We start from the raw sequence: 13,206 nt of genomic DNA, 5'->3' as shown, positions 1-13,206 counted from the left end.
GAATCTGAATAGTAAAAAAGTTAGAAAACTGATGGGTGGAGATAAAGACAGTTTAATAGATAAAGCAAAAGCCATGCACACAAGCAAAGCAAGACAAGGAATTAATTCACCACTTCCTATGACCAGGCAGGTGTTCAGCCATACCCAGGATGGCAGGGCTCCAGCATGACTGTCAGTGACTCAGGAAAACAAACACCATCACTGAATGTCCTCCCCTTCCTCCTTCTTCCCCCACCTTTATATGCTGAGTGTGACACCATATGATGTCAGATACCTGTCTGGTCAGCTGGGATCACCTATCCTGGCTGTGTCTCCTTGCAATTTCCCATGCACCCCAGCTACCTTGCCAGTGTGGCAGTATGAGAAGCAGAAAAGGCCTTGGCTCTGTCTGAGCCCTGCTCAGCAATGACAAAATCATCTCTATATTATCAACCCTGTATTCACCACAAATCCAAAACACAGCCCCATATTAGCCACCAGCACACTCACAAAGACTTTTTTTTCTTCCTGCTCTAGCAATATAGAATTTTTCATCACATGCAGTATAATGCCATCTGCAAAGGTCAATCTGTTGTTGCAAAACATATCTGGAGAAAGACGGGCACCAAAGAACAGCTGGGCAAAGGCGGCAATAAAATCTCGTTGCTGGTCTACTTGGATTTTACAAGCACTGCAAGAAGCTGTCAGTTTTCAGGCTGAATGCCTTTGTATCAATGCAATGAAAGAGCCCAGTTTAAGGTATCTGGGGGAATGCTGTGTGTGTCACAGTCTTCAGCAACTGTGAGGAAAAAATGTCTATTGCCTTGTGCTCAGACAGTTTTCTGACATTCTCTGGTTTAGTGTAAGGACAAAAGCATCTCTGTGCCGGAGTCACACAGAGTGCCTTGTAAGTGTTACCTTTCATTAAACTGCCCTTTTGAAACACAACTCCCCCCCATCCTAAAAGCATGGAAAAAGTAATTTAAGGAAAAGAAGATAAATCCTAATAAAGCATCAGAAATACTCATATTCTGCAATGGTATTTGCTATAGGAATTCATACTGAAAACAGTATTTCGGGTAGCCAAACTTGAGCAGTTTTCTTATCTCAGCAGAATGAAATTAAAACACTCTTCAAAGTATTTTCTTTCCCTGCATTTGGAGTTTAGAAATTGAGCATTGTGATTCTCAGTTGAAGTGAATATTACAAAAGAACAACATAGTATAGACAGGATGAGAGCACTTTTAGAAACAAGACTTACCACTACCCATGGATGTCACCCAGAGGGGAATCATGCAGTGAACACAGGAGGCACAGAAAGACCAAAAAATCATGCTAAAGAAAGGAGGGTAGGCTGGGCCACCTTGACCTTCAAAGGACAACAGAACTCAACCATTTCAGGATGTAAAAGGGTGTGATCTGTGACTGTCATGAAAGAAATAAGAAAGGCATTCATGTAGACTGTATGATCTTAGGAAATTTAAGAGCATTTACTAACAGAAATGTAGTCAGACTTTGTTTTTTAACACCAAACAGTTTAGCTGCCTCTAGTGACCAGCATAGGGTTTCATTTTTAAGTATGCTCATAATGGCTTTAACTCAATCATTTTCAAATTTCATGTCTAAGCCGTTAGCAACTTTTCCATTCCTAGTCAAATGCTAATGTAATAGAGCTTAGTTTAACCCAAATGAAAGGCAAACAGATGTCCTAATCTTCATTCTAACTGGTCAGAAAATACAAGAAGCTGTTACTTGGCTATCCCTTCCATACAAAAGATCTTTACAGTGTTGGCAGTTTAATATTTCACTAACTCTGCTAAGATTCCTTGTCCTATAGTGAGGCTAAATGAAAACTTCCAGTATATGCTGTCTTCAAATCTGGAATTTTTCAGTTCTGAGATTTCTTTAAAATTCTTACTAAAGTAACACAAAGCCTTTATCTCAATTTTGTTTTACAGCATAGTTTCTATCTGAAATACATCATAGTGGGTTTAGCGACTGACAGCTCATGCTATGAACTGCAATGACTTGTCAAACCAATGTAATGTTATCAAGTTCTAATAAAAGTCTTTATACTGGTAAATATTAATTCCTATCTTTCAATAAATTGTATTAAAGTCTGTTATAGTTTTGACATTCCAAGGATTGTAAATCAACAGAGTAGCATTTTGCCAGGCAGGCAGTAATTCCCCAAGTTAGACTGCAAATGACTGACTTGTGTCAGGTGAATCTAGAAATCTCTCCAAATAAAAAAGCTTCAGGATTTTTCTTGTAAATGTAAAACAATGATGGAAATGCTTTGGGAATGGTAGTAATAACATCTTTTATTTTTTTGAATTGGAGAGAATGAAGAGGAGGGTTGGCTGGAATCCCTAGAAAGCACAAGGTAGAGGCTTTCTAGGAGTTGATGATAGGTAAGGGTTGTTTATATAATCATAGACTCCCTAGATAATTTTTGTGCCTCAGCTTCAGCTCTGAGATTTTTATAAGCTGAAGCACAATACATTAAGGCACTTTCTGAATAGGATGTACAGAAAATAGTATGCTGTCCCGGAAAACCTTTCAGAAATCATATGTCCAAAACAAAGAAAACATGCAAGTGCACCATGTCTTCTCATGGCAACTAGAACATACATAAAGTCTGGTATTAACAACATATTTAATGGAGCGAGTTAGTAAAATTACACTGGTATATGAAAATGCTTATTGCCAGACATACCCAGGCAATAACTACTCATTATAAAAATGTCATCGTTTGAATGAAAAACAATATCTTCCACTAAGAAAATGCAAGTCCAATAGTTTTTATCTTATATCCTCCAGCTGATCCCTAGAAGAATTTTTTAGGCACATTATCAGATGCAATTCAGGTACCAGGTTGTAATGAGTTTATCAGTTGCATTCTGACAATTACCTGGGTTCAGGCTTAGCCGTTAAAGCAAACTTCCTTAAATTACTTTAATGGATACTCAGCCTTTGTGCTTTAAGTAAATATGGTTTATTTCACAAATATAAGTCTAAGAGAATCTACATGATCAGTTTTTATAGCTTGACTAATGAGTTAAGCTTGCTTGACACAGTATAGCAAGAGTCACGTAGCCACAGTTTAATGCTTGTCATTTTAGTTATTGCAAATAAAGTAGTTTGCATTATTCTTTTTCTTCCTTTTCTGAATTTCCACTTGATATAGTGTATCTGTTCTCTAAAAGTGCAGAGAGCACATTTTGTGAGTTATGTATATTCTTTCTAGACATCAGAACCAGAAATTTAATCAAAATAAACATTTACCTGCTTTTGCTGCAGTATACTGTTTGGCCATGTAAGCCCAGTATTTCTGTGGGTTTTTCAAGACCCTCTCAGAAAGGTTTTGAGGAATGACATTAAAAACATTCTGTTCAGGAAGTCTGCTGAACTACAAAAAAAAAATAACATGGGGAGAAGCCATTTCTACTGTCAAAAGGCGCTTAGTGAGCTAACTTGGGCTATTTACAAAAGCTAAAAGGAAAATAAAATTTCTTATGATTTGTTTTAGTGTTGTCATGCTGATAAATATGAGCAATAATGATGCTGTGCCTTATTTGTTGTCTATTGTGTAGGCAATAGGATCCTAGAAGAGATTCAGAAAAGAATTTTAATCTCTTGACTTGAAAACGTAGCACATACTGCCATAGTGACTTTTAATGTCCTGCATTAACTGTTCTGTAGAGAAAAAAATAATCCTTTATTGCTGGTATTGAAAGGATGTGCAACTATACTCAAACTTCTGAGAGGGTGCAAAGGATGTTTTATAAGTGTATAATTTATCAGAGTTTGAAAGTTATTTAAGCCAACTGCGTGGTAGAATACAATTCGTTCATGTGAGAGGAATTGCTGAAGAAACTCATTATTTTCTTGACGAATTGTCAGGGAAAGGGGAAAACTTGGCAAGATATTGTATATATTATTTACTATGTTTTTACTTGCATTAGATAAAATTCTTTCTCATTTTTTGTGGTACTAATTTATCATCCCAGTATTTGTCATTGTGTAACAATATATACCCTTAGGCATATGTGTGTCAGAGTTAGTACAAGTTTCTTCCTCTTCAACAAACATTACACATTTCCAGATTTTTTCAAACTCAATTTGAAAAAGCATATTTTAATCTCATTGCTTCTTGTGCCTGTAGGCACTCGTGTTCAGCAATCACACTTGTTTTGAGAGAAATTCTCTGAAATGTTTTTATTTATTGCAGTGTGTGTTTAATTGGTTGTTTTTGCTGCTGCTATTCTCTGTGTATTAAACATATTTTGTCAATCTTCTGTGTATGTTGTAGTAATTAAGAAATAAATAAGTGGTGCATTTAACACTAGGTCTGCCTTGAAGGATTATTTTGCTAAAGTACAAGGAATTTTGCAATAGTCTCTTGCGAAATGTTGTGAGTTCATTCAATGATATAGAAAATAACTTTCAATTTATTAATTTGGCCTCTTAAATGTTGTAAACTACAAATATAGTACAGATTCCCTAGTAAAATTTATTATTGCTGTAGGTGTTCTTAGCCTGATAGTTAAAATTGATTTATGGTCAAGGATACCCTTGGCCACCTCTGGATCTGAAATTTCAGTTTGTGGAGCAAAACATTATCTTGGATATATGCCTTGAGTTAGATAACAACCATTCCTTCTCCTCTTTTGCTTTCCCTTTGTTTTCCTCTGAAAGAACAAAACCTGGCCACATAGGGTGGCAGAGAGCCACATACTTCGAAGCCCTTTTGAAATGCCAGGGAAAAGAGAAGGTGGGATAAGTGTCAAAGCACATTTTTCTTCAGTGTTGACAGAGCAAAAAGATTGAGACTCCCCTGCCCAATATGATAAATTGCATTATTTAAAGCTCCTTTGAAAAGGTTGAAAAGTTAATATTCTTTATGTCTCAAAGTGTGAACTACAGGAAGTAGAACCCAAGAAATAAATTATTTCTGAGAGCACCATAGAATGGTTTCTGAAGCGTAAGCAAGAAATGCAAGAAGGACTAAAAGGAAAGGTCTTTCTGGTCTAGGATTAAGATCTGAATGATGAGAGATTACCAAAGTGTAGTTGTTGTAAGAGTAAAAAGGGACATCCCAAACTTTCTGGAGCATCTGAGGAAGAGACATAAAGAAATCTACTTTATTAATTGTAATGGTTGTTAAAGTTAGAATTCCAATGTCGACTTAAAATCAGAGGAATTAAAAATTCAATCTTTTTGTCAAAATCCCTTTGGGTCATGATGGAGTTTATACATGGCACTGCATGCACTGGATCAATTTTTCAGGATCATTAATCTCTGCAGGCATAGTAGTTAGTTTCAATTTCCAGGAAATGGCATCTTTATTGATTTGCAAAAAAAACAATACTACAATGACACTGGCATGAGGGAGCCTCTGTTCGGGAGGTTAGTTTTGTTTTTATTTAGACAGATTTTTATCCCCATCTCCCTGGTGTATTCACACTTTTCAGTGAAAATAACTTTGCTTTTTAATGTAAATATTTATCTCTCTAGCACTGTCCCTGCAGTTTGGAATTGACTGCAAACTTGTACAAGTCTCATTCACACCCAGCTACTACTTGTTCATGGCTTTGTATGGAAAAGAAAACAATTTACAAATGCACAAAATGAGTATGTAGAAATTCTATTACATGTGCGCATGCAACAGTCAAAACATACCCCCATACATTATATCTCTAATTTGCAATATGACTCTACAATGTGACTCATTTTTCACATAAAAATCCTCTATTTTCTGCAGAGTTTTGTATCCTGTATCCCAGTTTTTTATTTGTGTCTCAGTAAGATGAATGATGAGGTCACCTGACCTAGGAAACTGTCAAAAATTAAAAGATTGTCTAAGAAAATTAATTCTGAAACAGTAGGTTATTTGTCTATGTGGTAATAAATCATTAGCAATGAGCCTATGTTATTAATGTATTCATCTATTAAATCTTTTCTTGCCTATTATAGTGATAGTAAGTTTAATTGAAAAAAGCTCTAAAATCCTTTAATGCTTTTGGATAAGTTGTTTAACTCTTTATGTGCAATATAAGAAATACTAGTATAGAGTTAATGCATTACTAATTTAAAAAATGTAGAAAAAAATAGAGCAGTTTCTCCATCAGAATTTAATTTTCTATTTCAGATATGTTTCTGAACTACTATGTTTTATTAATTGTTCTTCAAACTAAGGTAGCTGGTCAGGCTATACAGGAGATAATTCACTTTTTTTTTAAACATCCTTCACAAATAATGTGCCTTCTCACCTTGCTACAGTACATAGCTGCTATTGATTACCTGCTCTCTGTTAAATTCAACTTCTGTTCAGCACTGAAGGGAGCATACCAGTATTCTGACAGATTTATCCGGATGTGCAGAATGAAGTTTAAGGAGATGAGAGCTCTGACCTTCAACTCAGAAGCAATCCAAGCTGCTGTGTGAACTGTGTTCTTTAATTACCCAAGTCATTGCTTTGATATTTTCTTTAGCTTTAGAAATATATATATGGCATTTATGTAAGTTTCTATATACACACACTAAGAAAAATCACACAAAGGAGTGTTAATTTTCCTGGACAAAAAACCCCCAAACAAACGCAAAACAAGTAAACAAAAAAAGCATTTCCACCCCCACCCCCTCCACCACCCCTGCCCAAAAAAAAAAGCAAAACCAAAAACTAACCTTAATTTTGAAACTTTGAATTTTAGATTATTTTTTAAAATTTGGTTCCTAGAAATAACATAGGAATACAATGCTGTCATGGTTTATCCCCAACTGGCAACTAAATACCACACAACCACTTACTCACTTCCCCTTCTCTACCACCCCTGGTGGGATGGGGAGGAGAATCAGGAAGGAAAAAAAAATAAAACTCTTGGGTTGTGATAAGAGCAGTTTAAGAATTAAAAATAATAAAAATAGTAATAATAATAATAATAATAATAATAATAATAATAATGGAGAGGGAGAAAAGTAAAATGGAAGACAAGTGATGAACAATACAATTGCTCACCACTTGCTCACTGATGCCAAACCTGTCCCCAGGCTGCAACTGACCCCTTTTCAGGTAACTCCCCCAGTTTATATGCTGCGCATAGCATTTTATGGTGTGGAATGCCCCTTTGGCCAGTTCGGGTCAGTTGTCTCGGCTGTGCTCCCGCCCAGCTTCTTTGTGCAGTTCCTCTGTGGCAGAGCACGGGAAACTGAAAAGTCCTTGACTTAGGCACAGTAAGCACTACTTTGCAACAACAGAAACATCAGTATGTTATCAGCATTATTCTCATACTGACTCCAAAACATTGCACTGCACCAGCTACTAGGAAGAAAACGAGCTCTGTCCCAGCCAGACCCTGGACAAATGCCAAGGACCAGGAAAGTTATAATGAACTTTATTTGACAATATTGCAAAATGTCTGACAAACAAGGGAGTCAACTTACACAAATTGGTAAAAATGAGTTTAAAAAGAGTTGGTATTATCTCTTGGAAGAACATGCAAAATAACAAATTTCAAAAGAACCTTGGGTTCACAACTACTGATATTTGGGAGTGAAACAGGTTAAAAATGGGACTAAAAAAGGGATATTTAGTTTTATCTATATAAAGGGCAGAACTTGAAAAATGTAACAAAAAAACACTCTAGGTGAATGTAGTATTTATTGAATATTCAATGACATCTAAATATCTCACAAAAGAAAATGAGGAGGTACATAGAGATATTTAATTTGACAGTTTTCGGCAAACCCTTACATACCATGAAAACATGGTCAGTGAGAAAGAGCAATAATAAGTGATCATAAGTGATTTAGTTACCTGCGTTCTGAAACTATCTTGGAAGTGTCTTCAATCTGTATGTTAGACTCAGCAAGAAAATCTTGAAGAGGATTGTCTTTACTATCCTTTAGAAAGCATCATGGTATCAATGTTGGGGTATATTCATCATAAGATAGCACAGACTGATAATGGTTGGACACCTGAGGCTCCTGTAAAGAATAAATAAAAGGAGGACTCTCTTGGATATGGTGACATATACTCTTCTGGGTCTCCAATTGGGATAACAGGTGATTATAGCATTCCACCAAGAGCAGAGATATTAGATAGGAAAAGGAATAAGGAAGAAAAAAAAAAGGCAAAGAACTCTGCCCATCAAAACTAGACAAAGATAAATTTAGCATAATTTCTATCCATTTATTGTATGTTTTGCTAGACTTGCTATTATTGAAATAATGCAAGATTCATCGCGAAAGACAAAGAAAAGAATTTAACCAGAAGTCCCTAAGCTATTTTCCTGCTTATAACATGATGTGATTGTACCCTGGACATCTAAAGATTTCAAAATGTTAGGACTGGTGTGCTCAGAATTTTGATTTTGACCTTGGAAGCTCAGAGAGGTTCAGAGATTTTTTTTATCATTTTGATGAAGAGAGAAGCATGGTAATAGTGTTTAACTTCCAGTAAGTGCTAGCATAGCAAACAATAGAAAAAAGTTCAGACACTAATTCTGTGATTGCTGAGACCTCGTTGAGAGCAAAAGACAGCATATTGGCAAGAAAGACCTGGGTATTGGTTTACTGTATCCTAGGTTATGCTGGCTCCTCTTGTTATACATAAACCTAATTATGCTGGTCACATGAATCTATTTAAGTGGCAATATTAGATGCTGTTGATTTTACATTAGCATTATTTGTTGTTGCCTTCAGTATTATGGAATAAATGGTGTTATGATGAGAACAGTCACACCCACCATAATTCTTCCCCGTGTCCTTTCCAGGAGGACAGTAAGTATTATTCAGCAAAACATCATGATTCTGGGCTGAAACTACCTCTGGTTTAGGTCTCATTCTCAGCTGTAGCTCCCCTGCTTGCTTTAAGGGAAGGAAGAGGTTGTTTGGGTTTTTTTCCTGTTCTGTGTTGTCCATATAGAGATATAGGAAAATTCAAATAATTTTTCTATTCTAGATCACTATACTAGTCATGGAACAAAGAAAACTCTCCTGCAGATGAGAAAGTTATCTTTCCTTTATTCTGGTTCTTCTCTTCTTTGATGACATATAGCTTCATTTCAAAGCTAGAAGAAGTCATTAGAGAACTCTTGGTGATGCAGGAAAAAAATACTCATGACCATATTGGTCCTTTTGCTGCATGTGACTAGTAAATACTGGATAGCTCTGGCACTGGTGTCTACAAGAGAGATGTAGAAATCCTCAGATAGGTACCTACATCAAGTAGACTTAAAAAATGGGCTTGGAGAGGATACTGTTAAAGGTGGGAAGAGAAGTGGAAGAAAGTACAATGTGGAAAATTAGGAGTGGATCAACTTCCTTGTTAATAAAAAAAAAAAATTGTTCCTTAATTCTTTAATGTCTTTAAGTATATACTGCATTAGCTGATACACACCTGATGTTTAGAAAAGATCTTTGAATTTCAGCTCTGATTCCAAGCAATGCATGTACTGGAACATAAAATGTTTACATACAAAACTTTACATTATTTAACTGGCTTTTTAGCAATGAACCTGAGTTGTTGTATGCTGTAGAAAACACATCTGACCAAGCTGCAAACTGAAAAATACTGCGTGAACTAGTTGCAGGGATTTTTATCCCTGACATCATCATCATACTGTGACTGAAAAAAACCCAACACTACGTTAGAGCATAGACAACCATACCTTTATGGCTTGCATAATTTTTTTAACTATTACTCCTTTTACAGTAGTTTGGATGCATATTTACAAGAATGACATTTTCATGTTGAAGCATGTCCAGAGAAGGGCAAAAAAGCCAGTGAAGGGTCTGGAGCACAAGTCTTATATGGAGCAGCTGAGGGATCTGGGGTTGTTCAGCCTGGAGAAAAGGAGGCTCAGGGGGGACCCTGTTGCTCTCTACAACTACCTGAAAAGAGGTTGTAGCAAGGTCAGGGATAATCTCTCAGGTAACACGTGACAGGACAAGAGGAAATGGACTCAAATTGCACCAGGACAGTTCAGATTGGATATTAGAAAATAATTTTTTACACTGAAAAGAGTGGACATGAATTGGAACAGGCTGCCCAGAAAAGCAGTGGAATCACTATTCCTGGAAGTGTTCAAAAAGCACGTGGACGTGGCAGCCGGGGGCATGGTTTAGTGGTGAACATGGTTCTGGTGGGTTAACGGTTGGATGTGATGATCTCAGAGGTCTTTTCCAGCCTAAACTTCTATGATTTATCAGGTGGCTAACTTTCTGCTGTCTCCTGTAAAGCAAGGCTAAGCAGCAAGAAACTTCTGTAGTTTGTTCTATTATTAGAAGCCAATTACTGCCTGGTTGTGTACTTTTGGGAAAGATTTATCTTCTATGTCAGCAAATTGAAAGACCAGCAGCTTGGTAAATGAACAAGAGGAGGCAGAAATATTTCTGCAATAAATGTTGTTTTGATCCAAAGAAGCCTTCATGTGCGTGCAGGTTGTCTGGTTAGCTAAAAGAATAAAAGATTAGTGAACTTGTCCAGCTTTTGCATTTTTGATTGTAGCAATGTAGAAGAACCTGAGACACTGAACAAGGAATTTTGCTTAAGATATTGGAAGCATATCAACTCTTCAAAATAAAACTTTTCTAACACTCATCCAAAGAGCCATGTTTTTTCTTGAGCTTGCCGTGAAATTTTGTTTTTTAATGAAGTAAATGTGAGATTTGTGTTTTAAAAAACTGCCCCAGATATTTGACCAGCAGAAGAATATATGGCTAGGAAACATCATAGCTAAAGCTTTACCATGACAATAAATGTGAAATAAAAAACATTTGGAGTATTTCTTACATTTGAACAAATTTTTTTTTCTGCAGAAAGTAACATATTTTTTCAAATAAAGGCAATTTTCTCCCAAAGTAGTTCTATTGGCAAATTTATTGCCTGTTTTGCTTGTTCTTTTTTTCTGATATCTTAGTTGACCAATTTCCTTTCTCTGGTAATAATTCAGTTTTTCTGGGACAGTTCCTTTCACCCAAGCCTATGAAACAGTCCAACTATCAATGCTAGAGTGTACTGCCACATTATACTTATTCTTATCTCTTTTGCTTAATATGCTTTTGACATCCTTCATTCATCAGCACTCTCCTCTTCATCCCCTAGCACTCTCCTCTTCATCATCTCTTTCACTACAAAACAAACTCTAAAGCTCCTATTATTTTTTTCTATTCTTTAGTTTTCCAGGCAAATAAAATTATTGTTCGCAAAGTCCCAAAATCTTTTTGCTACTTTTTTAATGGAAAAGTAATAATTTTCATTGCTTGCATTCTTATTATCTCTTGCACAAAGAGATGTCCGACATGAGCGGAGAGAAGCCTGGAACTGAAGTGCAACAAAAATGATCTGCAAAATGTAAGCAAAGGGAAGAGTCTGAACTCTTCCCTACATTTATTGTAGCAAAGAAAACCAGAGAATACATGATGATGACTTTCAAATATATAAAAAGATAATACAAAGAACAAAGGATTAAAGTGTTTCATAATAGCTTAAGAAGCAGTGGTGTTACAATTGCAGGAAAGCAGATTTAAGTCAGACAATAGATAATATTTCTTAATAGTGTAAATACAGTTGAATGGGCATTAATAAGAGTTCTGAAAAACAGAAATGATGGAACTATGATGTATTTCTCTTGAGGCAGATAACCTCAATATCCTTTTCATCCATATCATTAATGGTTCCAAGACTCCTGATCTCTTTTCTATTAGCTGTTCACTTAAATAGACTCAATCAAACTGGATTTCACATCATCGTTATCCTTGTACTGGCTCCCAAAATGTACTCATTACATCATGAATTAAATTAGATTGTAAGTGACCTTTCCTTGAGGACTGCTACAAAATGTCAGTTCAGTACATGGCACAGTAAAAAAATCTGTTGAAGTTACTCTGAAATACATCTCTCTAAGGCTCCTTGAAAATGAGGAGGAATGAAAAATATAAAGAACAAGGATGAGGGGAAAAAAAAAGTAGACTTGACTGACTTGTCACACTTTTGAATAATCTTGGACTATGTCACTGAACATTGTAAGCAGGGTCTGAAGTTGACAGTTGCCCTTAAAAAAAACTGACTTAAGTTCTTTGTAATTGTAACTGAACAGCTATGTTGCAAAAGTGTAAAACATGGATGTGACTCCATGCCTAGCAGCATTAGCATATTGTTTTTCTCTACTTTCCTTATTTTATTCACACATAATAGTGAGTATGAATGTAAAACTTCAAGTGTAAAAATTCTCCAAAAGAAATTACTAGACTGCTTTTTTCTGCACTACATGTAGGAGGTTTTGATTAATTAGTATTTTGAATTCTTGCTCCAAATATGAAAAGCAAAAGCAAGATATAAGACTTAAGCTTATCATGGCTAGGCTTCACGAACGAAGATTTGGGAAGGGCTCTACCCACGTTTCTTGCAAGCGCGTTGGTGGCTAAAAAGGCCAATATGAGAAAGGCAAGTCCGGTTGCAAAGGACACAGCAGAAAGACTCCTTAGATGGTATATTCTGCAAGGCTCGATTCTTTCTGCGTTGTCTTTTCTCCTCAAGGGTGATCCTGCATGCTTTCTCAAAAGCATTAGCAGCGTTATAGATGGTCTGTCTCCAGGCCTCCCGATTAGAGGCCAGAGTAGACCAGTTATGATGATCAATATGCCCTAGGCTGAGTTGTTGCTTCAGGGAGTCCTTGTATCTTTTCTTCGGGGCTCCTCTCTTGCGGCAACCGGTGGCAAGTTCACCATAAAGCAGGATCTTAGGGAGACGGTGGTCCTTCATCCTGGAGACGTGCCCTGCCCATCGCAGCTGCGTTCTCAGTAGCATGGCCTCAATACTTGTGATTGCTGCCTGTTCAGAACAGATGTATTGGTCACATAATCTGACCAGTGGATGTTTAGGATTGTACGGAGGCAGCGTTGTTACCCTATATGCAGTGGGATACATTACATGGCTCTAGAACTCATGTTTGAATTTTGCATATCGGTGTCCGATGATGCCTAGTGGGTCAAAAGTAGTGAGCTAGACATTTTAATCTACAAGATTTTCTGATGCCAATTTTTTCAGTTTTTTTATCCTAACTAACAGGTAAGGTGAAGATCTTTATAATATTGGCAGGCCTTCAGGAGTTGAGGTACATTGTAGATTAGGAAAATTTCCATTGCTTTGCTTCTCATGTATTTGCTCTTTAGCTAAAGAAACTAACTTCTTTCTGAACATCTGATACTGTGTGATCAGCC

Source organism: Neopelma chrysocephalum, unplaced genomic scaffold, assembly GCF_003984885.1.
Source record: "Neopelma chrysocephalum unplaced genomic scaffold, ASM398488v2 Primary Assembly neopelma1_24, whole genome shotgun sequence".
Classification (NCBI taxonomy): Eukaryota; Metazoa; Chordata; class Aves; order Passeriformes; family Pipridae; genus Neopelma; species Neopelma chrysocephalum.
The sequence above is the reverse complement of the archived record's forward strand: the minus strand, read 5'-3'. Positions refer to the sequence as shown.